At 38.1% G+C, this 26,656-nt stretch overlaps 1 long non-coding RNA gene across 19 annotated transcripts in view; it reads left to right on the plus strand.

Moving 5' to 3' along the window:
* Positions 1-20,824, plus strand: part of LOC144312705 (uncharacterized) — an 85,870-nt gene extending 65,046 nt beyond the window's left edge. For 2 of the 19 annotated variants that reach the window (XR_013378259.1, XR_013378260.1), the window contains exons 3-11: positions 4,411-4,456; positions 5,175-5,239; positions 8,363-8,433; positions 10,502-10,541; positions 12,199-12,293; positions 13,769-13,835; positions 15,753-15,915; positions 18,615-18,763; positions 20,434-20,819. This is a non-coding gene — a long non-coding RNA (uncharacterized LOC144312705). Of the gene's footprint in view, positions 1-4,410; positions 4,457-5,174; positions 5,240-8,362; positions 8,434-10,297; positions 10,395-10,501; positions 10,542-12,198; positions 12,294-12,877; positions 12,977-13,324; positions 13,462-13,768; positions 13,836-15,752; positions 15,916-18,614; positions 18,764-20,433 lie in introns of all 19 variants that reach the window. The other 17 variants (XR_013378270.1, XR_013378271.1, XR_013378262.1 and 14 more) reach the window with 14 other exon arrangements.
* Positions 20,825-26,656: the final 5,832 nt, after the last annotated feature.

The following is a 26,656-nucleotide window of genomic DNA, read 5'->3' on the forward strand; positions in this document are numbered from 1 at the left end:
GGATATATCAGAAAGGGAGACAGAACATGAAAGACTCCTAACTCTGGGAAACAAACTAGGGATGGTGGAATGGGAGGTAGGCGGGGGGTGGGGGTGACTGAGTGACGGGCACTGAGGTGGGCACTTGATGGGAGGAGCACTGGGTGTTATTCTATATGTTGGCAAATTGAACACCAATAAAAAATAAATTTATATTAAAAAAAACTTAAAAGGGAGAATCTATCACACTGACTAAAAGAAACACGAGACCCAACAATATGCTATCTGCAAGAGCTTTAGATACAAACACACTTAGATATAAACACTTTAGATACAAAGACACAAAATTTAAACAAAAAAATTAAGAAAAGTATGCCATGCAAATAGTAAGAATGAGAGAGCAGAAGGAGCTAGACAAAATAGACTATCAGACAAAATAGACTTTAAGATAGACAATGTTAGGGTATTTTATAATAGTAAAGAATTATGAGTATGTAACAATTATAAACGTTTCTGTACATAACAGCAGAGTCTCAAAATACATAAAGCAAAACTTACAGAAAATCTTAACTGAAAAGAAAAATAAATAGACTATTGACAAAAATAACTGGAAACTTAAAAGCTCTTCTCTCAAAAATTGACATAAAAACTAGACAGGAAACTAGCAACCATATATATGACTCGACATTATCAACTATGAATTAACATGACATAATTGACATCTAACAAATGAAAAAGACACATTCTTTTCAAGTGCATATGAAACATTCTCTAGTATTGACCATATGCTAGGCCATAAACTGAAGTATTCAATCATACAAAAGATGTTCTCACAATGGAATTATAATTAGAAATCAACAACAAAAAGAAATATGGGAAATTCATAAGTATTTGAAAATATAAAAACACCTCTAAATTACACAAAGGGCAAAGAAGTCCTCACCAAGAAAATTAAAAAAATATATTTTTTAAAGATTTTATTTATTCATGAGAGACACAGAGAGAGAGAGAGGCAGACACACAGGCAGAGAGGAAGCAGGCTCCATGCAGGGAGCCCCATGCGGAACTCGATCTTGGGACTCCAGGATCACGCCCTGGGCCAAAGGCAGGCGCCAAACCGCTGAACCACCCAGGGATCCCCTAGAAAATATTTTTAACTGAATCAAACAAAAGCACAACATATAAAAACATATGAGACGTCAGTAAAGCAGTACTAAGAAAACATACAGCTTTAAATACCTGTATTGAGGGGCTCTGTATTGAGCCTCTCTGCCTTTGGTTCAGGTCACGATCCCAGAGTCCTGGGATTGAGTTCAGCATGGGGCTCCCTGCAGGGAGCCTCTCTTGTGTGTCTGATGAATACATAAATAAAATCTTTAAAAAAATAAATGCCTGGGATCCCTGGGTGGCGCAGCGGTTTGGCGCCTGCCTTTGGCCCAGGGCGCGATCCTGGAGACCCGGGATCGAATCCCACGTCGGGCTCCTGGTGCATGGAGCCTGCTTCTCCCTCTGCCTGTGTCTCTGCCTCTCTCTCTCTCTGTGACTATCATAAATAAATAAAAATTTAAAAAAAAAATAAATAAATAAATGCCTGTATTGATAAAGAAAAAATAAATCGATAATACAAATTTTGATCTTTAGAAACTAGAAAAAGAATAAACTAAACTCCAAACAAGAAAGAAAGAAAATGGAAGGTAGAGCAAGAAATAATAATAATAGAGCAGAAATCAATGAAATGGGAATCAGAAAAAAAATCAATATAACCAAATGATAAATTTATCTAAACTGACAAAGATTATAAAAAATAAGACACACTATAAAAAAGAAAAGCAGACATCATCAAGTCAACAGAAAGTAAAAGAATTTTCAAAAATACTATGAATAACTTCATGCCAACAAATTCTACAGCTTAAATGAAAAGGAAAAATTAATAGATGTTAATTAACAAAACTGACTCAAGAATAGATTGAAAATCTGATAGACCTATAATACATATAATAATTAAGTATATCCCCACAAAGTAAAGTCCATGCCCAGATGGCTTCACTGGTAATCTTTCATAAACTCTACCAGACAACAGGAAAAGGGAACACAACTTATCCTGTAAGGCCCCGACACCAAAGACAAAGGCATCACTCAGCAATAACAAACAGACCCAAAGACTGCCAACCAATATTTTTCATGTATGTAGATACAAAAATTTTTCACCAATACTAGCAAGCCCAATCAAAAACAATGTTTATACATTATGATCAAGTGGGATGTATCCCAGGAATGCAAAGTTAAACTATCCTCCAAAATCAATTAATGTAATAAACTGTATTAATTTTTTAAAAAGCAAAAACCATATGATCATCTTAACAGATTCAGAAAAAGCATTTAAGACATCCAAATCTCATTCATGATTAAAAAGGAAAAATTTAAGACTGTCAACAAATTAAGTATAGAATGAAATTTCTCCAGCCCAATAAGAAGCATTTTTAAAAACCTATAGCTAATATTAAATGAAATAATGAAAGTCTTAACTTTTTCCCTCAACATCAAGAACAAGGAAAAGTGTTCTACCTCTGCCATTTCTAGTCAATAATAAAAGTGTTAGCTAGTGAAATCAGGCAATAAGACAAGCCAAAGGCATCCAGACTGAAAAAGGAGAAAACTACACTTTCACAGATACATACTGCCTGTAGAAAATATAAAGAACACTTACATATACTACTAGAACTAATGAATGATTTCAGCAATATCACAGGATAGAAGATCAACATACAAAATCAATTATATTTCTATATGCAAACACTGAACAATCCAGAAATAAATTTTAATGTCATTTATGATAGCATTGTAAGAATGAAATATATATTAATAAGTTTAATAAAAGAAGGGCAAACCTTATAAAACATTATGGAAATAAATTAAAAAGACCTAAATAACTGGAGACATATTCTATGTTCATAGATTGGAAGATACAATATTATGAAGGTGGAATTTCCTCCCAAATTGATATATATATAAGGTCTATATCAATACCTCAGCAGGCCTTTTTTTTTTTTTTTTTTGCAGAAATTGATGGACTAACCTAAAATTTATGTGGAAGTGCAAATGATTCAGAATAGCTAAACAGTTTTGAAGAAAAAGAACAAAATTAGAGGACTCTTACTTCCCGATTTCAAAACATACAAGAAAGCTATAATAATCAGGATAGTGTGCTATTGACATAAAAATAGATGTATAGATCAATGGAACAGAATTGAGAATCTAGAAATACACTCCTACGTTTAGGTCTATTAATTTTAACAAAGGGGCCAAGCCAATCCTGTGGGAGAAAGGATAAGCTTTTCAACAATTGGTACTGAAACAATTAGGTATTCATATGGTAAAAATTTATTTAGACCTTAATCTCACACCATATGCAAAATTAACTCAAATGGATCATAGAGTTAAATGTAATCACAAAAATTATAAAAGTTCTAGAGGAAAGTATAAGAGGAAAATCTTTTAACTGTGGATTAAGTGAACATGTTTTAGTTACAAAAATAAAAAAGCACATCAACAAAAAAATGATAAATTGTTCTTCACCAAATTAAAAAGTTTTGTACTTCAAAAAATACCACTAATGGGGATGCCTGGGTGGCTCAGCAGTTAAACATCTGCCTTTGGCTCAGGGCATGATTCTGGGGTCCTGGGATAGTGTCCCACATCGAGCTTTCTGCAAGGAGCCTGCTTCTCCCTCTGCCTATGTCTCTGCCTCTCTCTCTCAGTATCTCTTATGAATAAATAAATAAAATCTTTTTTAAAAAATGCCATTAATGAAAGAATAAGTTAAAAACTGAAAGAAAATATTTGCGAATCATCTATCTGATAAGGGACTTATATCCAGAATATATAAGAAACAATAGTTTGACAAGCCAATTGGCTTATAAGACAAGCCAATTTTTTGAAAAGCCAGCTTGGAAAACAGTTTCTCAAAATGCTAAACATAGATTTACCATATGATCCAGCAAATCTGCTCTCAGTATCTACCCATGAAAATGAAAACATATATCCATGCAAAGTCCTGTATGTGAATGTTTACAGTAGCCTTATTTATGGCAATCACAAAATCTGAATGACCATCACCTAATGAATTGATAAAGTGTGGTGTATCCTACAACAGAATACTATTCAGAAAGAAAAAGAAATGAACTACTGATACATGCAACAATATAGATGAACTTCAAATGCATAAATAGGGAAGTAGGCCAGGTGGAAAGGACATGGTCTATCTAAAGCAGCCAATTATTGCCATATGGGAATATTGTCATGTGGGCTTACTGTTGTTGCATCTTCAGATTTTACAAAAAGAGTGAGAAACGAACATTAGTATGTGAATTCTCTTCAGTGGTCATCTGCAGATTCCCTCTGACTGTTTTGCTATCTGTTGTTTTATTCCAGAGGTGAGAAAGTTTGGCCATCTATAATTCTGTCTGCCTCCTACACGGTATCCTCAATTTTGTCTCTTGTTCCACAAAGTCTAAAATATTTACTATCAGGCCCTTTACAAACAAAATTTGCCTACTCCTGCTCTAGTTGATTTTCTTCAATACATGATGTCAGCTGCATATGCCCATCTTGATTCTTGTAGACTTTCAGTGTGTGCCTGGGAGGAGGTGTATTCCCAAACAAAAACTCGTGCTGTTTCTGTTTGCTCAAACAAAAATAGAACCTCAGCTCTATACTTGCCCATCTTATGTCTAGCTATCCTCAGTTTTCTCTATATAAGCTCTTTGCCACACTTCAGATTAGCATTTGAGATAGAAAAGTGAGGGCAGGACCCAGATGTTCCTCAGTATTTCAGCTTCCTGTTTTCTATCATTCTGCAGATCCACTTCTCTCCAGTTCTTTGTTTTTTTTTTTTTTTCAACAGAACATATTGACTGTAACTTTCTCCCCAAAATTTAAAAGGCCTTCTGTTTCAAACATAACATATCTGGGGGAGTTGAGATAGATTCCTGGACTATCATTCTGCTTCATTGTTTTTTCTGTCCAGCACAGTATTGGTACCACTCACTCTGCTTCCACTACAGTCACTTGATGTTATACATGCCTAATAGGGCTAATTTTCCCTTTATACACTTCTTTTTCATATGTCTTTTTTCTGTGCCTTATCTATTTTTTAACCACTTGAACTATTGTATTTATCTCCATAATTTGATTAGAAAATTGAAGAACAAAGAGAGGCAGTGTCCTGTCCCAGGTAGTGTCAGCAAGGATTGGATCCCAGGTACGTCAGCCTCCTCCTTGTATTTTTGTTTTTGTTTTTGTTTGTATTTTTGTATGTGTGTAGGTTTTTGTTTTTGTTTTTGTTTTTTTGTTTTTTTACTCTTTTCCAGCATTTTATAAAACCCTGCTTGGAACGTTCAAACCTCTGTTGTGATAAGTGTATCCCAGGGCATTTGCCTGAGACAGAACCTAGTACAAAGGATTTACAGCTGGATTACCACATCTCTGGGGGCTTGTGCAATGGTGGTAGTGTGGAAAGCAAATGTTACAGAATCTCAAAGTGAGGATGAAATTTAAGGGACAGGGTCATGGACCATTTTATAAAACTTTTCACTTGAAAACAATTTCAAGCTTAGAAGTTACACAGATAGTAAGGAGCATATTATTTACCCAAATCCACCTCACTTTAACATATAAACATGTTTTTCCTAAAAGTTGGAAAGTAATTACGTTCATTATTGCCCTTTATCCCAAAATATTTCCATGTGTATTTCCTAAGAAGGATATTTTCTTCTATACCTATACTATAGTTCTCAGCCTCAATGAATTGAACAGTAATATAGAACTTTAATCTACTGGCTGCATTTCTTGTAAATGTATCCAATAATATACAATGGAACAAAGGCGTTGAGTAGTTTAATGTAATTTTTTAAAGAGGTTGGGAGCACCAAAGAAATGGGCAGAAGTTTTGAGGGTAATCCTCATGGATACAGTGGTAAAACAATAGACCATTGTTGGTCTTCCTGCTAGAAGAGTGGGCAAGGCAGGGGCAATATGGTTCATCATGGTTCCAACCCCAATACCTGCACTCTGTTCTATCTACTGAATTATAAGCCTAGAAAGAAATGGTTCTAATTTCTAAGTTTTTGCATATTCCTTATCTTCAAAGCCCCCTTCCAGCTCAATTTAAGTCACTGAGAGGCTTGTCCTCTGAGTTTGAGAACCTCTCTTGCTCCTCTGTCTTGTATTTCAGATCTTCCTATTAATCTTGCCGATTAAACTGTGAGCTCCATGAAGACAAGGTTCTCATCTCTCTTATTTTCTGTTATCTGCCCTGAGAACAGAGAGAACAGAGCCTAGCATGGAGTAAATGTTCAAAGCTCAAACATTTGTCTGAGCTGGTCTGCTTCTTTCCATCCTCCCATATGTGGGTCAGATGAGGACATCTGGGTCTACAATCCCTCCCGCAGGCAGGTCTATTTCAGTGAAAAAGAACCAAATAGAGGAGAGTGCTCTGGCTGGGTTTTTGATGCAACACTGATAGCAAGCTTTCATGTTTCAGTTTCCTTTTTATATACACACTGCTGCTCCTTGGAGGGCTAGGCACTTGCATGCTGAATCAACACACAAATCTCTGTGGATTTAAATTTCATGACAGCTTTGCAGAGATGTCATGGGTAGGAACAGGATCCCCAATTTTGAAAGGTTATGATGTGTAGCTTCTCTGGCTCTCTCAGGCTGAAAATCCCTTGGCTCCTTGCATCTCCTCCAAGAGCTGTAACCTCATTATGCAGTGATGACTGTCACTCACAGAGAAGGATAAGGGATCAGAGCTCTCGCTCATTACACACAGAGTCACTCAGAAGGATTCTTATTTGTGGCTTTCACCTTTCATTTGTCTTTTTCTGCTCAGGTCAAAGAGATTAAAAAATTAAGGACCTAGAAGAGGAATCAAAATATTAACAGATTTTTGTTTATTTGTTTTAGTGTATCTTCTGACCTCTCCTGATGTCAGTTTAAGGTCATAGAAAAAAAAAATTCAGACTATGGAGCCTGATTTGTCATCATTTTCTGTATGACATTCAGCAAGTTAATGTCTTACAGTCACTATTTCTTCGGCCACAAAATGGAAACCAACTAATCTGATGAATTGTTTTAAATGAAAGAGAAACTCAGTTATCAGTTACCCTCTATCCTGGGGATACTTTGTCTCAATGGGTTGTCTCCATAATCACCCAGCATCCATTCGGATGCAGATCTCAACACCTCCTCAAGTCTTGGGAAGAATCACCCATAAAAATGTCTTCATGAGCCATGTCAATTTTACTGCAGCTTTTATACAAGAATAAGGAGGAAGTTTATATCATTATACATGATATTTTTTTTTAACTTCAATTCCCCCTTTTTATTCCCCTAAAGACATTCAGCTGAGCTGCTATAGGTATGATGTAGGACAGGTTTACTTTCTGATTCTTTCTCCAAACAAGGACCAGTCAGTCTGGCCCCTCTCATTCTCTTCCTAGAGAACTTGAATTCTTTACCTTGCTATTATTAAGCAGAATAGTTTCTACCCTTTAAAACCAGAGGCAACCCCCTGAGGCCCTGAAGCCCTAAAGGAGTTATGAAAGCAAATTTCAAAAAATAAGCAAGTACCTGTAGTGGGAAAGTAGTGTCCTTGTAAAGAAAATTTAAAATCTCCCTAGAGTCAGACTGCTTGGATTAAAATCTTGTTCTGCAATTTACTAGCTGTGACCTTGGACAAGTCGTTTCCCCTTATTAAACTTCAATTTCCTTATCTCTACAATAAGAATAATAGAATATACAATGTAAATAGAATTGACATTATAATGTTATAATTAAATAAGAAGATCCCAAAAAAAGTGCTTAGCACAGAACCTGGGTTATAATCCCACATATATTAAGAAATAAATACACAAAATGCCTTGTACTTGGGGTGTCTGGATGGCTCAACTGGTTAAACATCCACATCTTTATTTCAGCTCAGGTCTTAATCTTGGTGTTGTGAGTTCAAGCCCTGTGCTGGGTTCTACGATAGGTGTGGAGCCTACTAAATAAAATAAATAAAATAAAATAAAATAAAATAAAATACCTACTACATTGTAGGCTTTCAGTAAGAAGTAGCTATTGCTATTTTATAGGCTTTTATATGAGCTGGATGATAATATGTTATCACGATTTCAGGCATTGTTAAGGAACTATAGTTGGGTGGGAAACGTTTCTGCACTCATTTAATGGAAACTGTCTACGGAAAGGAAGAGTCCTGAATCAATTTTAAAGATATAATTTTTCCTATGTGTCCAGCATCCTTTTAACTTTTGGGGATTCATCATCTGCCCCATATCATCCCCACACCAAGATGTCATCACTATTTTTTCCTAATTAGGTAGAGTCTGGGTTCATACAGTGATCTTTCAACTTAACCACAGATCTGGCCAATGGGATTCCATCTCACAGGTATTTATCAAACTTTAATCTCATTAGGCTTTTGTTGAGTGGTGTCACCTGCTTTATGGTGGACAAGATGTGTGCCACCCAGATTCCCATTCAAGGAAGGACATATTACCTCAGTTGTCAGCAGACAACCTGAGCTGTCAGCTTCTCCAGGACTTGCTCCAATGGTAGAAAGCCACACAAGGGTATGCCCTTATTGAGGAGACTCACATACCATGACTAATTGAAAAGGGGGCTGGAAGTTCTAAAGGTCCTGTCACTTTGGTGCTTTGTGGAAGAATTCTGTGGGGGAAGCTAAGGCTTTGTTTGGTCTGCCTCCCAGTTGGATGTCTGCATCTGCCCAGGGAGAAGTCCCGCCTTTATTCCACATGCATCAATGCCTGACAAATATCTTGCAAGCCGAACTTCATTTCAGTGTCTACTTCTGGAGAACCCAATACGTGGCATACTGATATGGGACCTATGTCTTTGATCTCTTAAGGAATGTTTATGACCATACTAAACACAATGGGGTTTATAAATGAAGTACACATGTTCTTGTCCTCAAGAAATTCCATAAGGAGACAGAATACACATATACCCCTCTAAAATAGCTAAACAACAATGCAAAATTATTTATGTAATAATATGTGAGTTTACATGATTATGTGACAAAATGAGAGAGAGAATGTATACAGAAAATTAACAATAGGCCAGGTTAGTTGCGGGAGTTTTTTGAAAAGGAGTTAGGCTTCTGTGGGCTCTGAAAGTTGAGAGAAATTGGGATAAGCACTCTAACGTGTAATTTTAAAATGTTTTCCCTTTAGGAGGAAGTAGCCAAACTGCCTTTCTCCATTCATGATAAACAAACAGATTAAATTTAGCTACTAATCCTATGAGTCTTTGCAGTTCTTTCAGAAATTGCAAAAGCAGAGCCTAGAAATCACTGGAACTGCAGCAGGACTGAGGAGCCATGCTTGTTTTAATACAGCTGACCTGGCATCTTAAAAGGTCATCACAATGTATTGGGTATGGAACATGTTGGGCAGCCTTAAGGAGATTCTGGAAGGTTGTAGATAAGAAGGTTTGGCAAAGACAAAGTCTGTGCTCAGTTACTGCTCTCCATAACTGCCTCCCAGGCAACTACCTACTCCATTGTAAGTGTCAGATGGCAGGGCCTATCAAAGATCAAACTCTTGTCCCCCTTTAATACACACACAAGGAGGTGAGGTCCCAGAGGTATTTGTAGAATGGGCAAATAAATGAGCTGAGCACAGACAGAAAGAAAACACTCAGCCATGCTGCCATTCATTCATTCAAATATTCATTCAACATTATTTATTGAAAGCCTATTATGAACCTGGAACTACACAAAGCATAACCCTCAGAGCTTAATAAGTTCTGTGGGAACTAGAGACCATAAAAAATAATGTCCTGTATAGAGCAAAATGGAGCAGGCTCTTCAACAAAGGATAGTAGGAGGGATTTTTAAAAGAGGAAACAAGCAGAAATCATAAAACCAGAAAAAGTGGACCAGGTGGGAGAAGTCTAAGATAGAAGATAGCATAGCTCAATTGAAGAACTACAAAGAGGCCAAGTAGCTGAAGCTAGACTAAGGGAGGAAACAGATAAATCAGCTGAGGATAAAGAAGAGATAGGGGCAGATCACTCAGAAACTTGTTCAGGACTTTGGATTTTTGACCCAAGAGCAAAAGGAAGCTATTTAAACTTTAATAATGATCCAATTAAATACAAGAGTACATTCCTTCTGCAGAGTAGAGAAAAGCAGCTCCCAGATGAATTCACCAAAACTCTTAGAAGACCAATGATAATGGAAATTTTCCTTGTCCTTATTTCTTTGTTTATTCTTTTTCTCCCTTTGTGGTAGCCTCCAGCCCCAGAACTGAACTGCAGAGCTTACCACAGTGTGTGCATGCCAGTGAAACTGGTGATCTAAAATAAATTTTGAGGGCTGTGTATCAGAGGTAATGGAGTACACCAAAGAATAACAAGGGCATTGGTGCAGATATGTAAAGGTTGTGTTTTGACTGATCATTTCACCTTACTAAACCCCAATTCTTTTTATCTTTAGAGTACATCTAGCAACACTCTCCCTACTTCCCTTACATAAGGTAAGGAGACATGAGATAATAGATGGTTTAGAGGCATAGTATTTTCAAAAGAACCATTTTCTTAGTAAACTACTAGTATTAAATAAGTAGGAAGAAAGGTTGGCTGCATCAGTGAGAAGTCAGAAGTACAGAATTTGGAAGAAGAGACACAATTTTGCTATTTTCAAGCACATGTGGTTGGTTATAACAACTAGAGAAAATTCTATTACCAATGGTATGTTATGGAGTTTCTCTTAAGGAACAAGCCACATTTCTTGGAAGATTGTCCTTAGTGCTTCTCTTGAGGTCATTGAGTGGCTGTGGGAAATGCATTTCAGCTTACATAGGGCCTTAAGAGTAGGGCAAAGTCTCCTGCTAGTGACAGGAATGGGAATTTGTCCCCAACAGGGAAAGAGGGAATAAGGAGAAGCAAAAGAAAGGGAGAAAAGGGGAGGGCAAAGATGGCAGAAAACTTTGCAGGGCAAATGTAATCTCTCCCTTTGACCAAGTTTTTAGTAAAGTCATCTAATTCATAAAACAGGAGTAACTTTATTTCCCTGGAAACAAGAGAAAGGGCCCATCACCACAATGGCTGCGGGAGGAAGATACAATCAGCAAGAGGAAGCCAGCCCCTGGAACTCCTAGAAGTCTGCGTGATACTTTAGCCTTCCCAAAGCCATGGAACCAGCTCTTCAAATTGAGGTTGTTCATTCTCCAAAATCAAGGATGCCACTACTATCACCTTGGTTATAAGAGAAAGCAAAGGTTATTACAGAGTATGTTAAATGGACTGGCATCTTGGCAATGAGTACACTTTGGAAAGCTGCCAACTTACTTTAGATCAATTTTCTTACTCAGACTACACTTAAGGTCATCTTATTCACATCATCATTTTCTTTGGCAAACTCTTCCTTTACAGAATTTGGAAGGTTGCCTGCATCCCAGTTCCTTCTCCAAATCACATAATCCCATTATACATGAAATCAGAAGTGTTTGTGTTCATCCTTTAAGAGCCCTCAGAGTATAAAACAGCACATAACTTTACTTAGGGAGTGGCCAGCAATGGACTCACTGTCAGAAATGTGTGGAAGGAAGGGGACTTTGTGCTTCCTGCTAGCCAAGGGAGCATTCAGAGAAGGAAGACACGTCTAACACCATATTTTCAGATTTGATTTTCAATATGGCATTTCCTTAGTAGTGTAAGATATTTAAGGACACTAGCTGTAAAAACTAACTTCATAGATTCAAGTCAATTTACCACTGGTTACTGGGTGAACTTTTACTAATCTCTTAACCTCTCTGAGCTTCAGCTTGATTATCCATAAAATGGGCATACTGACCTTGTAGAGTCACTGGAAAGTTGTGTATTTAAGTCCTTAGCACAGCGCCTGGCACTGCATAAACATTTAATAACTGGTGCCTATCTGTATTTTCACAGTTGTTAGTATCTTTAATATTTGAGCTCTTTGTCATTACTATTCACAGCTGGAATTGAATTTTAAAAAAACTATTGATAACCCAATTTTTACTAAACTAGTCTAAGCCAAACTTTAAAGAAAGTGAGGTTATGTTCACAGTTATATATTTGACCTTTTTTTTACCTTGTTTTTCTTGGTTCTTCCTTTTCAAAACCGTATCATCAAAACTTGTTTGTCCTGTTGTCACATTCCTCTGCTAGGGAAAGAAGCAATCCTTTCCAGCTGAAGTTGTTGATGGCTGACAATGATATATGCATGGAATAATTTAGATGTAATCTTCATTCTTTATTCAAAGGTATGGGTTAAAGTGGACAAATGACTTGATTATAGATGCCATCTATCCCCTGACAGAGATGGAGCAAATTCATCTCTTATCCCTAGTTCTGCTCCTACTTAGTTGTACGACCTTGAGAAGGTCACTTAACATCACCAGTACTTACTTTGCTCATTAGTAATATATTAAGCAACATTGACAAGGTCCATTTTTGCTTTAATCCATATTACACTTAGTAAAATTGTAGAAGATAGTCTAGATTTGGATCTGCAATTAGAACGTATGGAGGAAAAGAACAGAGCTTAAAGATAGGAGATAAAGGGTTCTGAGCCCAATTATGCCCCTCCATTTTTATTGTGATGAAATTCTTGATTTTATTCCTGACTAAACTCTGTTTCTTCATTACCTAAAAAATAAAACAATTAAATTAGAGCTATATGTCCCAAAGTATTCCATAGGTGAACAAAACAATGGGGTCATACAAATAGATTCTCTTCCTGGAGGAATTAGAGAATGCTAATGTACACTGTGACTATTTAAGGGAAGTATTCTTTACAGCCTTTCTAAAACTTCTTTGACAAAAGAGCCACTTCTTTTTCCCACAGTGGCTCTTATTTCATGGAACACCCTTTAAAAAATATGGAGCCGGACAACGAGCAAAGTCCTTTCTAGGTCCTGTGAATTTGGGGTGAGGAGAGTAGAAGGTGAGGAAGATTTCAAACCATACAATTAATGCAGCCTCATTCAATGTCACTTTAGAGCACTAAAGCTCCTCAAGAGTTAACACTGCCTTTTCCTGAGCCCAAATTCATATACTCAGAGGAGGTTGGGCTCTGAAGGCACAATCCTTCCTGGGTTTTTGTTTGTTTGTTTGTTTGTTTGTTTTGTTTTGTTTTGTTGTATTCTAGATAGAAAGATAGGAAAAAATTCTGTGACATTGTAAAGTATTATAACCCTCTGTTCAGTAGGATCTTTTATAGTTCAGGTAAAAGCAATCTGGAAAATAGAAACTTTAAAAGAGGTGGGCTTTTTTATTTATTTTATTTTTGCAGAACTGGACAAGAGATTTGAGGGCTGTCACCTGTCTAATGCTGATAATTATCTGTGAAGACCTCTCTTGCTCTCTCAGATGAGTTCCTCCAGGTTTCAAAGAAACTCATTCCACAACAACTTGAAAGATAGAAAAGAGGTTGTCAGCTGCTAAAGTTGTTTGGCTCAAAATAAAAGATTCCAAGACTCAGTAAGAGAAGAAATGCCTCTCACAGGCCCTCTAAAACAATAAAAATCTAGAATAGTTAAAATCACAATGTTATTTCACATAAAGTATTTCATAAACAAACCAGTGGTTACATTTAAGTCTTTATCACAAATTTAGTGACGAGGGTATTAGAAAACCTATAATTTAAACACATTAATGAAAGAAATAGAACTAGAAGTACCAGAAGTAAAGAGACCTTAGAAGATTGTCTATTTGACTTTCCTTTCTTATTTCAAAGAAGAAATCACTGCAGAGAGGAAAAGGGACTTCACAAAGGCACACAATAAATCAGTGTCAGAACCAAGGTTAGAAATCTTTATTATTATTAATTATTATTATTATTTTAATTGAAGTATAGTTTACATACAATGTTGTATTACTTTCATATGTACCACAGTGAATTGGCAGTTCTACAAATCTGTACGTTATGCAATGCTCACCAAGATTAATCTGTCACCACACAATATTACAGCACCATTGACTATTTTCCCTATGCTATATTTTTCATCACTGTCGCTTATTTTATAACTGGCAGTTAGTATCTCTTAATACCCTTCACCTATTTAGAAATTTTGTCTCTTTGGATTAAGCTAGGTTTGACAGGCACACACCTGAATATTTTATCTTAAAAAATATGATAAACTTTTGTTTTAGAATCATCACTATAGTTACCCATGGAAATACAGTCATTTAAATCTTCAAGGAACTGGGGCTCCTGGGTGGCTCAGTTGGTTGGTGTCTGCTTTTGACTAGGGTCATGATTCCTGGGATCAAGCCCTGTGTCCTGCTGAATAGGGAGTCTGCTTCTCCCTCTGGCCCTCCCCCCACCTCTGCAAGTGCTCTCTCTCCCTCTCTCTCTCTCTCAAATAAATAGTTTTTCGAAAAATAATAAATAAATAAATTTTCAAGGAACTTAACTACTATTCCTTTAAGAATAATAGCTTGAGCAATTAAAACTAATAAGCATAATAACAATACTTCTCTAATAAAATGTCACCTAGTGGAGCCTCAGAGACAGAACACAGTTCTTCTAAGTATTCCCCTCCAAGAGAATTACCTTTCTGGGCTCACATTTTAATCAATATCATTATCTTCCTGAGTGCTACATGATTAAAAATAACACTGACAATTGTCCTACTTTCAGAGCACAGCAGGGTTGATGAGACTTCACAAAACTAAGTTGGTTTATAAGAAAGGAGATACATGGGGTCAAATTGAAAACCATGGAGCTAAGAGCCCCCAAATCTTCACCCTCATTTTACTATAATGAACAACAAAAGACGAATTAGAAGAAAGTTTGTTTTGCTACTGCCTCTTTATAGTCTGGGGCATCTAAGTCTGCATGGAAGGTGGAGGTTGTGAAAGAGAGGACATCTTGTTAGGAACAGCCTACCTGAAAAAAACTTCCTGGAATCAGAAACCCTCAGGACTAAGAAACACCTAAAATGTTGTCTGGTCTAGTTCTTGGACTATGATGAGGTCCTCATGGATCCGGTTTAAAAACTCCACCAAGGTGGTAATGTGAACAGCCCTCATGGAAGAATGAATGAGCCAATTTTAAAAGCCCTAACTGGAAAATGAAAACAATGGATAGACACCAGGCAGGATGCTTTCTGTTCAATAGGAGAAAGAACTCTCAAAACTAGAAGTTGTCCAACATGAACCAAAAAGACTTTCCTCAGAAGGCTGAATAAGCATACATCAAGACTAGTCCCACTGGTTGCTGAATTTAAAGAGGATTAATAAGCAAACATATGGAGACCTGATATTTAAGAGAAATTGGTGTGGACTGTGTTGAATAGTGGAAGTTCAGGAATCTGTTCTTAGGTTGGTTCCCCTGGGAAATAGACTCAGAGAGGGAGATTTGGTTGCAGGATGTTGCCTCAGGATCAATACCTGCAGGCGAGTGAAGGAAGCAGGACTGGGCAAAGGGAGGTATTAAGCAATAATGCACAAGCAAGAAAGGCCTCCTCAGATCCCACAGGAGGTCTGGAATTAGATGCTTTTGTAGAGTTGTCCTGCCTTGAAGCAAGGTCTAGTCTACACCTGCAAACCAGTCCTGGCTTTGGGCTACCCTGGGGGGAAGAGGTGTAAACTTGAATTAGAAGACTTTATTGAGGATAATTCCAGGAGAGGAACTCACTGAGAGTCCCTCAGCTCTGAGAAGGATGTGGACAGCATAGAACAGCCTCTTTTACAGTCTTCTTTCTCTGTCTCTCTAGAACCTAACCAGGGAGTTATTCTTGTCATCCTCCGAGGCCAAATAACCCATAGCCTGGAGTTTGTTTACAGAAGAGTGTTCCTCAAGTCTCACTTGCTGACTGTAGTTTAAGAGGATGAGCATGCGCAGAACAATGTGGATTATATCATTAAGCAAATTATCAGGTGAGGCTTTCTCTAATGACTATTATAGAGATGACTCATTCAAGTCAGTCTGACAGTAGAACAGAAAAGTGTAGCAATGCAGTTTGAAACTGATAGAATTTAAGAAAAGAATGATTCTTAGGACATTTGCACAGACTTCAGTTTCTTTTATTCCCCCCAGCCCTTGATTATTATGAGCTATCAATATGAGGAAAGGTATACAAATAGGAGAAATGGGGACACTGTGTACCCAAAGGGAGGATTTCACATGAAGAGAAAACAAAAGCTAAGAAAGATCTTTGTAGTTCTATATAACTGTGTTTCCTGCAGCAGCTCAGGTGCTTCCCTCAGTTTTCCCTCGGCAATCCTGTGAGGTAGAGATGGCCACCCACATTCTGTAGATAAGAAACCTGAGGGGAGAGAAACTTAAATGATTTGCCTGAGGCCACACTTCAATTAGGTGACAGAACTGGGTTACTCACCCACATGTTTCTACCACAAACTATGATGCTCTGCCTTTTTTGTGCCAAAAAAATCCAGTTTTAATTTCATTCAATGTTTATTAATCACCTAAGTAGGCATTGAGTTAGAATTAGTGGATAATTCTTCAAAGGTATAAAACTGCATCCCCTTGGGTCCTGACCACAAAGCAGCCACAGGACAGGCTGAGAGTCACGTGACCTCCATGAGTGAGGAAGTAGTAGCAGAGTCCTGAAGGGACCCAGACAGCAACAAAAAGGAAAAACATATCCTTAGCACTATTAGGTGCCACTTACATGGCACTTCACAAGCAACCTCTTTCATCTTACAGCTCCCTGGAGAAGGTATAATTATTGTTCCTATTTAATAGACAAGTAAATAGAGACCCAAAGTGGTGAAACAAAATACACAATTAGTATGTTCTAGTGCTGTGACTAAAATCCAAGCCTGTGTGATTCATAAAGCCTAAGTCTTCTCTATGCCCCGCTGCTTAGGCAGGGAGCACTCCTAATCATCAGGAATGAGGAGAGTCTTTGTGTAAGAGTATTTGCCACAGACTAGGATGTCATTGTCCATCCCTCTGTTAGAATTACTCCTTTTCTCTACGTTAGTGTGGCTTAATGGTATTGTGGGTTAGACAAGTCTTCAAAAACTAGTATTAACTTTTTGCTAGGACAGGCACTCTGGAAGGGGTCATAGGTATTAAAGAGTACTATCATTTACATGATAGCACTTTTGTGCTATTATTATTATACCATGTATAAGTGTTACTTCCTCAATTAAAATCCAGTTACAGAGGGATGGGCAATAAATGAAAGGGAAGGAAAAGGGGGATTTTTAAGATGGAATTAAGGAAAGCATAGGATTTGGAAAGATAAAAAAGAGGACAAGACATTCCAACAGGCAAACATTTGAATAAAATCTGTGAGATAGTGTCATGAGCTGAATTGTGTCCCCAAAATTCCTATGTTGAAGTCCTAACCGCCAGTAGCTCAGAATGTGAGTGTACTGGGAGATAGGAACTTTAAAGAGGGGATTAAGTTAAAATGAGGTCATTAAGGTAGAGCACTAATCCCATATGAGTAGAGTCCTGATAGGAAGTGGAAGAGACACCAGAGCACAGAGAGAAGGCCATGTGGGGGCACGGCAGGAAGGTAGCCATCTGCAAGCCAAGGAAAGAGGACTCAGGAGAAACCAAATTTGCCAGCACCTGATCTTGGACTTGAAGCCTTCAGAACTGTGAGAGAAAAAAATCTCTGTTGTTAAAGTCACCCAGTCTGTGGCATTTTGTTATGGTAGCCTGAGCAAGCTAATACAGATAGCAAAGTACAAAGTCTTTGTGAGGAAGGGTCCAAAGTGGCCACCTTCATAAAAAATCAGGAGGGATGGTAGAGAGATAAAATAGAAAAGGCAAATGGGATAGATCATAGAGAACTGTGTGTGCGTATACACATGATGTGCACCTTAAGGAAAATCTAGTTTTCAGACCAGCCATGAAGAGTAAGAAAGAAGTGAAAAAAAGAGTCCTCATCTATAGTTCTCCACATTGCAGAAATACTTGTAATGGAAGAGTCTACTGAGAATTTACTTTTCTTTCATGGCCACCTATAAAGTTACCTTGTCTAACCAAGTTTATGATTTTCCATTCTCTAACTGGTGCCTTTCTGGCCTAATTATTTTCATTTCTTTATTGATGCCATTCTCTACCTTATTTGTATATCCCAACTTTATTCTAAACCTTAGCTTTCTGAGGATTATGCAACTGCAAAATATATTGACCTGAAACTTTACTAAACAGACTGTCAGAGTTAGGAGAGCTTTCCAGAGTGTCTTGTCTAGTGCTCTTTATTCCCAATAAACAGAGTGAGGCCCAGAGAGGGAAGGGGCCTCCCAAGTTCACACACACGTACAACCACGCTCCAATGCCCTTGCTCCCAGTTTACCTGCTTCCTAGCTCACCTGGGCCCAGTTTTTGCTGAGATCAGAGCAGCTCCAAGCCGAATCACCTTTTCTCCACAGAGAATACCATTCCCCTGTGTGTAGATGGCAGAAGAGGGCATACAGAGTTTGGTGACTGACCCGAGGTCACATACCCAACCCTGAACAGAAGAACCCAGTTCCTCATTTCCTGTTCTGTCCCCTAACAGTTCCATTTTCTATATCCTGCAAGTGATTCTAGCATGAAATTCTAAATGGGAAAACAGAAACAATCAATGTGCCATTATCATATCCATTTCCAGTCCCGCAGTGGCCAACTTTCATCCAGGAGCCATCTGTGAGAAAATGTAATGGTCCCTCTGCTCTACTCCTCCACCTCAGAAGCTCTTCCTGCCTGTCAGTAGACTAGAGATAGAGCCATAGTCTGCTGAATTGGAGCAGCCTTTAGAAGGTAATCTAGACTTTCGCCTCCTGCAAATTGTCTTTGAGGTTCTGCTTAAATTTCAAATAGCAAGCTACTAACTTATTTATCAGGCAGCTTTTCACACTTTCAGTTAGTTGTTTTATTTTATTTATTTATTTATTTATTTATTTATTTATTTATTTATGATAGTCACACAGAGAGAGAGAGAGAGGCAGAGACATAGGCAGAGGGAGAAGCAGGCTCCATGCACCAGGAGCCCGACGTGGGATTCAATCCCGGGTCTCCAGGATCGCACCCTGGGCCAAAGGCAGGCGCCAAACCACTGCGCCACCCAGGGATCCCTCAGTTAGTTGTTTTAAAGTGTATTTTTTAATGTAACCATCATAATCCAGAAACCCAGTTGATTCAGTCTCAGAGGGAGTTTATATTCAAAAAGTATAGTCACTATCCAAAAATAATGAGAAAGGAATTCTATTCTTCATTCATTTGCACTAAAGGGGACCCAAATACATCACAAAATCCTTTCTTCTCCCACCCTTTTCTCTCAGTATACTGCTGTTTGATCACTATCTTCCCCTTTAAAAATTCTTCCTCTGCTCCCACTAAGGCTCCTTCCCTTCTCCCTTTCATTGCCCTCTCTTCCCAGCCCTTTATTAATAGATTGACTTAGCATCTCTCTCAGCAAGAAAGAATTATTCCTTTCACAAGAGGGAGAAATTGATCTGGCAATTTGGGGATTAACTTCTGTGGATTGTATGAAGCTAAGTCAATGTCTGCTAATTCCTACCTACTAGTCCTGTTGAAGTGACTTGACCTCAGAGCCACTCTTCCACATGACAGTGCTTTAAATATTTGACAAAAAATCCTTAAGCCAGTAACCACACTCTTTTCTGTTCTCCAAACCAAACATGCCTGCTGTGAAGTTGTTTTTATTTTGAGCCTTCATAAGTGAATGTGATGTGAAAGTACTACATGGATGCAGTTAAAAGAACAGATGTTGGCATTGTTGTTAGCCAATATTAATTAAACACTCAAATATGAATTAAGTCAGCTATGCTGAGGATAAAGTGCCAAACAAAACTCTGTCCTTCAGGAATATACTTTCCTGTTGGGAGAGATTGAAAACTAATTAACAAACAAATAAGTATGTAAGATATTATATAGTGATAAAACACTAAACAAAATAAAACAGAGATAGAGCTACTAGGACTCGGGATGGAGTTACTTTCAATATAGTGTTCAGGAATGGCCTATGGAGGATGTGACATCAGAAGTGAGACCTGAATAATCTGAAGGTGGCAATCATGTGACCAACTCCAACTCCAGTGTTAAGACCTTCTGATGGTAAAATGGCTTTGTATGTTCAAGGGGAAAGCACTATGGTGAGAAGATTATGCATATCATCTCATGGTGGAGAGGTTGACGGCATAAGTAAGGGAAGTCCCTTTACTCTTAGGGGGTGAAAAACTACATGAGGACTTTAGACCGAGAATGATAACTGATTTTGTTTTTAAAAGCATGCTTGGCTGTTATGTGAAAAACAACTGATGGAAAGCAAGAGAGAAGGGCACAACACCAGGCAGGAATGGTCCAAGTGGGAGATGAAGGGGGCTTCAACTAAATTTGTAGGGGTGGACATGATGAGCATGGTTTGGTTCTGCGATATGTTTTAAACCAACTTGATCTTGGTTTTTCAGGCGAGCTGCCTTGGCCTACAGTGAAAATCACACCCACACAGCCTTCCTAAAGTCTTCTGTTGCAGCCTCTGATGTCTATGGGCCAGTGTGAGTTGATATGCAAAATCCTCTCACCATGGTGCTTTCCCCTTGAACATACAAAGCCATTTTACCATCAGAAGGTCTTTGCGCTGGACTTTGAGTTGGTCACATGATTGCCATCTTCAGATTATTCAGGTCTCACCTCCGGAACCATCAAAATCCTAGAGAACACAGGCAACAACTCTGTGACATTGGCCAGAGCAACTTCTTTCTAGATATGTCTCCTGAGGCAGGGAAACAAAAGCAAAAATAAACTTTGAGATTTCATCAAAATAAAAAGCTTTTCCACAGCAAAAAATTAATTATTATTAAAAATAAAAGGCTGATTGTAGACAAATACACACAGTGTTACCCCAATTCTTAGCATTAGAAAAAGAGTAGAAAGATATAGATATAAATAGAGATTCATTTCTGGATAGATACGTAAGAAAGTTTTCATATCCTTTAGGAGGAGTAGAGAAAAAAGAGACTTTTATCTTCTATTTCATGCTTTTCTGTGTATTTTTAGAATTTACTTCACCATATGCATTTTTAATTTATAAAATGAATAAATTTTAAGATCTTTTATAACATCTAAATTTTCTTCCAGGGTAAATTTGAGTCTAGGAATAATTAATGTAGTATGCATTGCTTAGTAGGAGTAGCTTTTGACATACATGACATTAGAGAAGAACCTGATTTTAAATAGAAACCAAACAAAAAGTGAGGCCATCTGTTCTGACTGGTCACCTGGCATACACTCTCCTCACCATCAGGAGTAAAAGCTGCAGGAAAACATTCTACCACCAGAAGCCCTGCGACTACCCAGAGCAGCACTGTATGAGATGAGCTGCCAGGATTATCCACAAGATAATTTCAGGGCAGAGAAATGATGAGGGAGGATGATAGAAACATACTTGAGAATTGCCAGAAGAGGCCAAAACCCTGATAGATCATGGGAGAACCTGAGGAAGGGCCCCATGACAAGGGATCTCTGAACATCTGGAGGTTGATGAAAAGATATAAGGTTGTTCCCAGGTGTATCTGCATGGTCCCCCAGGGGGTTTTATGTACATGGTCCTCTCAGCTAAGCCAGGCCAAGAACCTGTGTTGATCTCATTTAAGCTGTGACCTCCCTCTTCACTGAACATGTGTTTTGAAAAATCCTCATCTGCTACATGTCAAACCCATATTTGTAACACAATCAGCAGTCTCCAAAGGGAGCTGACTCAAAGCCAACTTCAAGAACAGAAAGAATTCGGCAATCCACCACAATAATGAAGAAGATTAGTGGCAGGGTGCTTTCCTGGTTGCCTGATTTCCTTTTTCCTTTCTGTTTTGTCTTCTCGTCTTATCAATAACCATCACATATTTGGTGACTAGAGAGCCAATTTTCTGATAAATAGCGCATGTCATGAGAAATGATAGATCAACATTAGAAAAATAGGTTTTTGTTCATTCATGGAAGCTCCACACAAAGTACTATTCGGTAAGTGCCCATCCTTCAATATGTCACATGCAGTCACTGATAACCAGAGTTGCTGTAAACCTTGGGACATTTTGCTCTTTCATTCATTACATGTAAGCTCGACCAGATTAATTAACTTCATTCTAACTTGCTTTGTCTGTCCCTAATAGGATATTAGACAAGAGTGGCAATCCACGGAAGAGAAAGGGATGTAAAATACAGAGTGGTTCCCATTAGTTTGTTTTGCAAATCCTAATCTCTCAAAGCAAGCAAGATCCTGACATATATGGCTTTCCTTTGCTCACAGCCAGCATCACTAATTCAGCATAACAGCACTTTCCCTTACCGCTTCTAGATGAGGCCTCAGAGCTTCAGGCAACTACTTGAGAACTGACAGATAAGCTAGACTATCTTCCATCCCGGCAGCTGCTCCAGCCAGGCTTTTTCTTTGGATCCTATCCATGGTTTAGGACCCAAAGATATCAATTTCTCTTACACTGTACAGTGTGGTGTGTGCAATGTGGTATATCACGCCATTACTAATGGGTGACTACGACTGCTGAGGAATTTGCATAGAATAATACATCCTTATGCTGAACAGAAGCTAAGGAAGCTAAACTTTGTTCATGGATCATCCTTTGTCACTGGAAGTCTGAAAATCTGTGGGTTCCTCGTTAAATCATTTCCTTGAGACTTTCTGAAGAGTTTAAAAATAACTCAATACAGGCAAAAGAAAATTTAACTTCCATCTCTATGCACTCCTTTTCCATGTTTCTTTTCAAAGGAAGGGGGAGAATTGCTAACATAATTGGTCAGAAATCAAGAAATAATTGTGCCATGAATATTAATAGGTTAGAGACCTTAACCCTTGTTCTGCTCCTCTCTCTATGCCTTCCACTACACACAGCTTTTTTAGTAAGTCAAATGAGGCCTTTCCTTGGCAGGACTTGTGAGCTGCCTCTCCTCTTCTTAAACTTCATAAAACTTTCACTTAGCTGAGTCAGGGTTCTCCTTGGAGCCTAGCCATCTCTCCTTGCATGCCAAATCATGCTGGACATTGTGCTAGATTAGAATTTTATTCATTTCAGCTCCTTTCAATTAACAAAAATATTTTGAGCACCAACTATGTGCAAGCATCATAGTGGGTGGTAGGCATTAGCCATGCATAAAGTATAGAAAAATAGATCTTATATTCTTTTAATAAGTAAAACCTAGTGCTTTGGAAAAAAATTAAAGCATGCAAGTGGGATAGGGAATGGAGAGGTGAAAAGAACTGTTCTGATTTCAAGTAGAATGGTCAGGAAAGCCCTCAGTGAGAAGGTGACAGTTGAATTACACCCAAGAAAGCAAAATTCCAATCATGTAACTATTTTGAGAGAAGAAGCACTACAGATATGGAAAGAAGCAAAGGCAAAGAGCAGGGGGCATGACTGGGTGTCTGAGGAGCTGCAAGGAGGTCAAGTGGCTGGAACAGAGTGAGCAAAGTGAAGAGTAATAGGAGATGAGATCAGAGTTATGAGGTGGATGACAGGGGGCAGATTGCTTGAGGACTTGTGGGTCATTGTGATAACTTTCTATTTTACTCAGGATTAGGGGGAATAAAGAAGAGCTGTGTTAGATTCCTATTACTGCTATTACAAATTACAACAAATTTAACAGCTTTAAACAACAAATTTGTTTCTTTACCATTTTAGAAGTCAGAATTGCAAAATCAGTTTTACTGGACTGAGGTCAAAGTATTGGCAGGGATGATTCTTTCCAGAGGTTGTGAGGAGAGAATCTGTTTCTTACCTTTTTTCAGAGTTAGTGGCCCCTGTATGCCTATGCTTGTGGTCCCTTCCTTCATTTTCAATGAACGTGGCTTCAGTCTCTATTTGCATTATTATATCATCTTCTCCCTTGACTCTATTTCAGCTCTCTCATAAAGATGGTTGCAGTTATATCAGATCCCCCAAAAATCCAAGAGTATCTCCTCAGTTCAAAGCCCTTAATGTATTTATATGTGCAACATCTCTTTTTGTCATATATGGTAACATTCACCGGTTCTGGGGATTATGACATGGACATATTGGAGGGCATTATTCAGCCTACCAGCAGGTATCCCTGCTTTCCAAAAGATTGAGTTGTGCCAGTTCACCTTTAGGAATGACCTACCTTAGTACCCGACTTTAACTAACAAAGAAATCCAAAGAGAATTTTTGCTTTTATTAGAAAAGCTGTTACTGTACAAATCTAGGTCTTTCCTAAAAGCAAAGCTGCCTAGTGTAAACATTTGGAAACATACTCTTTGCTTTACACTATTTTGCCTTATTAAAGGTTTTGTAGGAACTCTATTTCTAGATAACAGGGGACAACTATACCTTAACTTGATTCTGGTTTCTAAAGCATTCTCTGGTCACTCTGTTGAGAATAGGCTTTTGGAATTGCAAAGGCAGAAAGAAGGGAACGAGGTAAGTGACTCTTGCAAAACCTCAGGCAGAAGATGATGATGGTTCAATTCAGAGTGGTGACAGCAGGGTTGTTGGGAACTCATACTTTGGATATGTTTTGAAGATAAAATCAACATGATTTGTTGCTATCAGCCATGAGGAAAATAGAAAAGCAACTGCCCTCCAAGTCTGAGCAGTTGGAAGGATAGATATGCTTTTTTTTTTTACCAAATGAGAAATGTTATTGAAGGAGCGGATTCAGAGGAACAATAATGAGTTTGGTTTGTACATATAAATTTGAAATGTCTATTGAAGATTCAAATTGAGATGTCAACATTTGAATTAAATCATAGGACTTGACTGTAAATAGGTGAATCAGACTAGTCTTTACCATAGTTGTGCACTGAGAGTCATTACACATACTTTAAGACCATTTGACTATTATTCTTTGTATGTAATTTACATAGAAACATCATGAGGGCAGGAGAATATGGAAGATGGGCAGTAGCATGGAAGGATTAATGTACTACCAAAACTCTGGCTGCAACACCATTGAAACAGCCTTGAAAAGATCCAAAATACCACTCAACCCCAACACTGTATATCTTTGGAAATGTAGTTTCAGTTTCCAATGTTGATAGAGACATTTACCAAGATCCCCTTGGATCTTGGTCTATGATCTATTTCAGTGGTCTTAAACTCTGGCTTGTGTCAGAATCAGGGGAGTGTGCTAAAATGCACCTTCCTGACTCCATCTTCAGAGTCTGACTCAGAAAGGTTGGGTGGTCATAATAGTGGTCTGCAACCCAGGTAGGAGTGTGGGAAAAGAGAGAAAGGATAGATTTGTCATAGTAAATGAGGCTATGTAGTAGCAGTTTGGTTTAGTTTGGTTTGGTTTGGTCTGTAGTTAAGAATTCATAAGCAAATTACATTTAGCATGAGCAAATGTATCATTTTATTTTCACAACACCCTAAGATGTGGGAAGAAATTAGTAGTATTAGTGTAATTTTATAGATGAGAAAACTGAAGCCCCAAGGAATGATGACTTTCTGAGGTCACATAGCCAGTCAAGGCAGAGCTGAGATTTTTCAGCTAAGGTTGTTTGACTTCAATTTGCATATCCATGCTAGTGCCCGGTGTTCTGTGTTGGGAATGGGAACATGGAAGGATGAATGGTTGGATTGTGAAAAGGGGGTGACTTGAACTTGCTGTTATGTTAATAATTTGATGTTATGTTAATAACATATGTTATGTTAATAATGTCTGGACTTACATTGGGATAATGGAGTGAGTTCTGGAGTCAGGCTTTCTGGGTTCAAATCTGGACTCTGACTTGCCGGTGATGTGACCCTGATGCCACATCACCTTTATAAATCTTGATTTTCTTTTCTGCAATTAGGTCTACAAACATAACCCACATCCCAGGTTATTGTGTTGGTTAAAGAAGATAATGCACTGAAATCTTATTCAACATGGCCTACAACATCTCTTTATGATCTGCCATCTGCTTTCCTCTCCAACTTCATGCATGAAATATCCTCTCCTATTGTACATCTTGCTCCAGAGATGCTAGCTTCTTTTTATTTTACAAACAAATCTGGTTCATATGGGATATTTATCTTGGAATACTCATCTGCCTGGAAAACTTTCCCCATTAAAAGAATGTCATTTCAAATGTTTCTCCCACACAGAAGTTTTCCCTGTACACTCAGGGACCCCTTCCTTCCTGGGTCACTATCCTGAAACTGTTTACCTGATTATTACTATCCCTCCAACTAGAATTTAAGGTGCATAATGTCACTTGTCCACTATTATAGCCAGAGGTCTTAGAAAAGTACCTGATAGTAAAGGGAACTCAGTGAACATTTGTGGGAAAGAAGATAGGGAAGAAGGGAGGGAGGGAAGGAGGGAGGGAAGGGAGGATGGATGGGAGGAAGGAGGGGCAGAAGAAAGGGAGGAAAGAAAGTGATTAAAAAAATGGAAGGAAGGAAGGAAGGAAGGAAGGAAGGAAGGAAGGAAGGAAGGAAGAAAGGAACTTTGCCTATCACCTGATTATAGAAGCACTAATGATATGCTACTACTATAATTATTAAATAGTTATTAAACACCAACTATGAGCCAGGAATTGTGCTAAGATTTACCAGCCTTACAACACAGTGTATCTTTCTGAACCACTGTTGCATATGGACTGAAAAAGTTAGGGTGGGGGTGACCCACTATGAGACTCTAACTCTTAGGACTCAATGAATTCAGGACTTAGAACCA

The sequence above is a fragment of the Canis aureus genome, chromosome 4 (genome assembly GCF_053574225.1).
Source record: "Canis aureus isolate CA01 chromosome 4, VMU_Caureus_v.1.0, whole genome shotgun sequence".
Taxonomy (NCBI): Eukaryota; Metazoa; Chordata; class Mammalia; order Carnivora; family Canidae; genus Canis; species Canis aureus.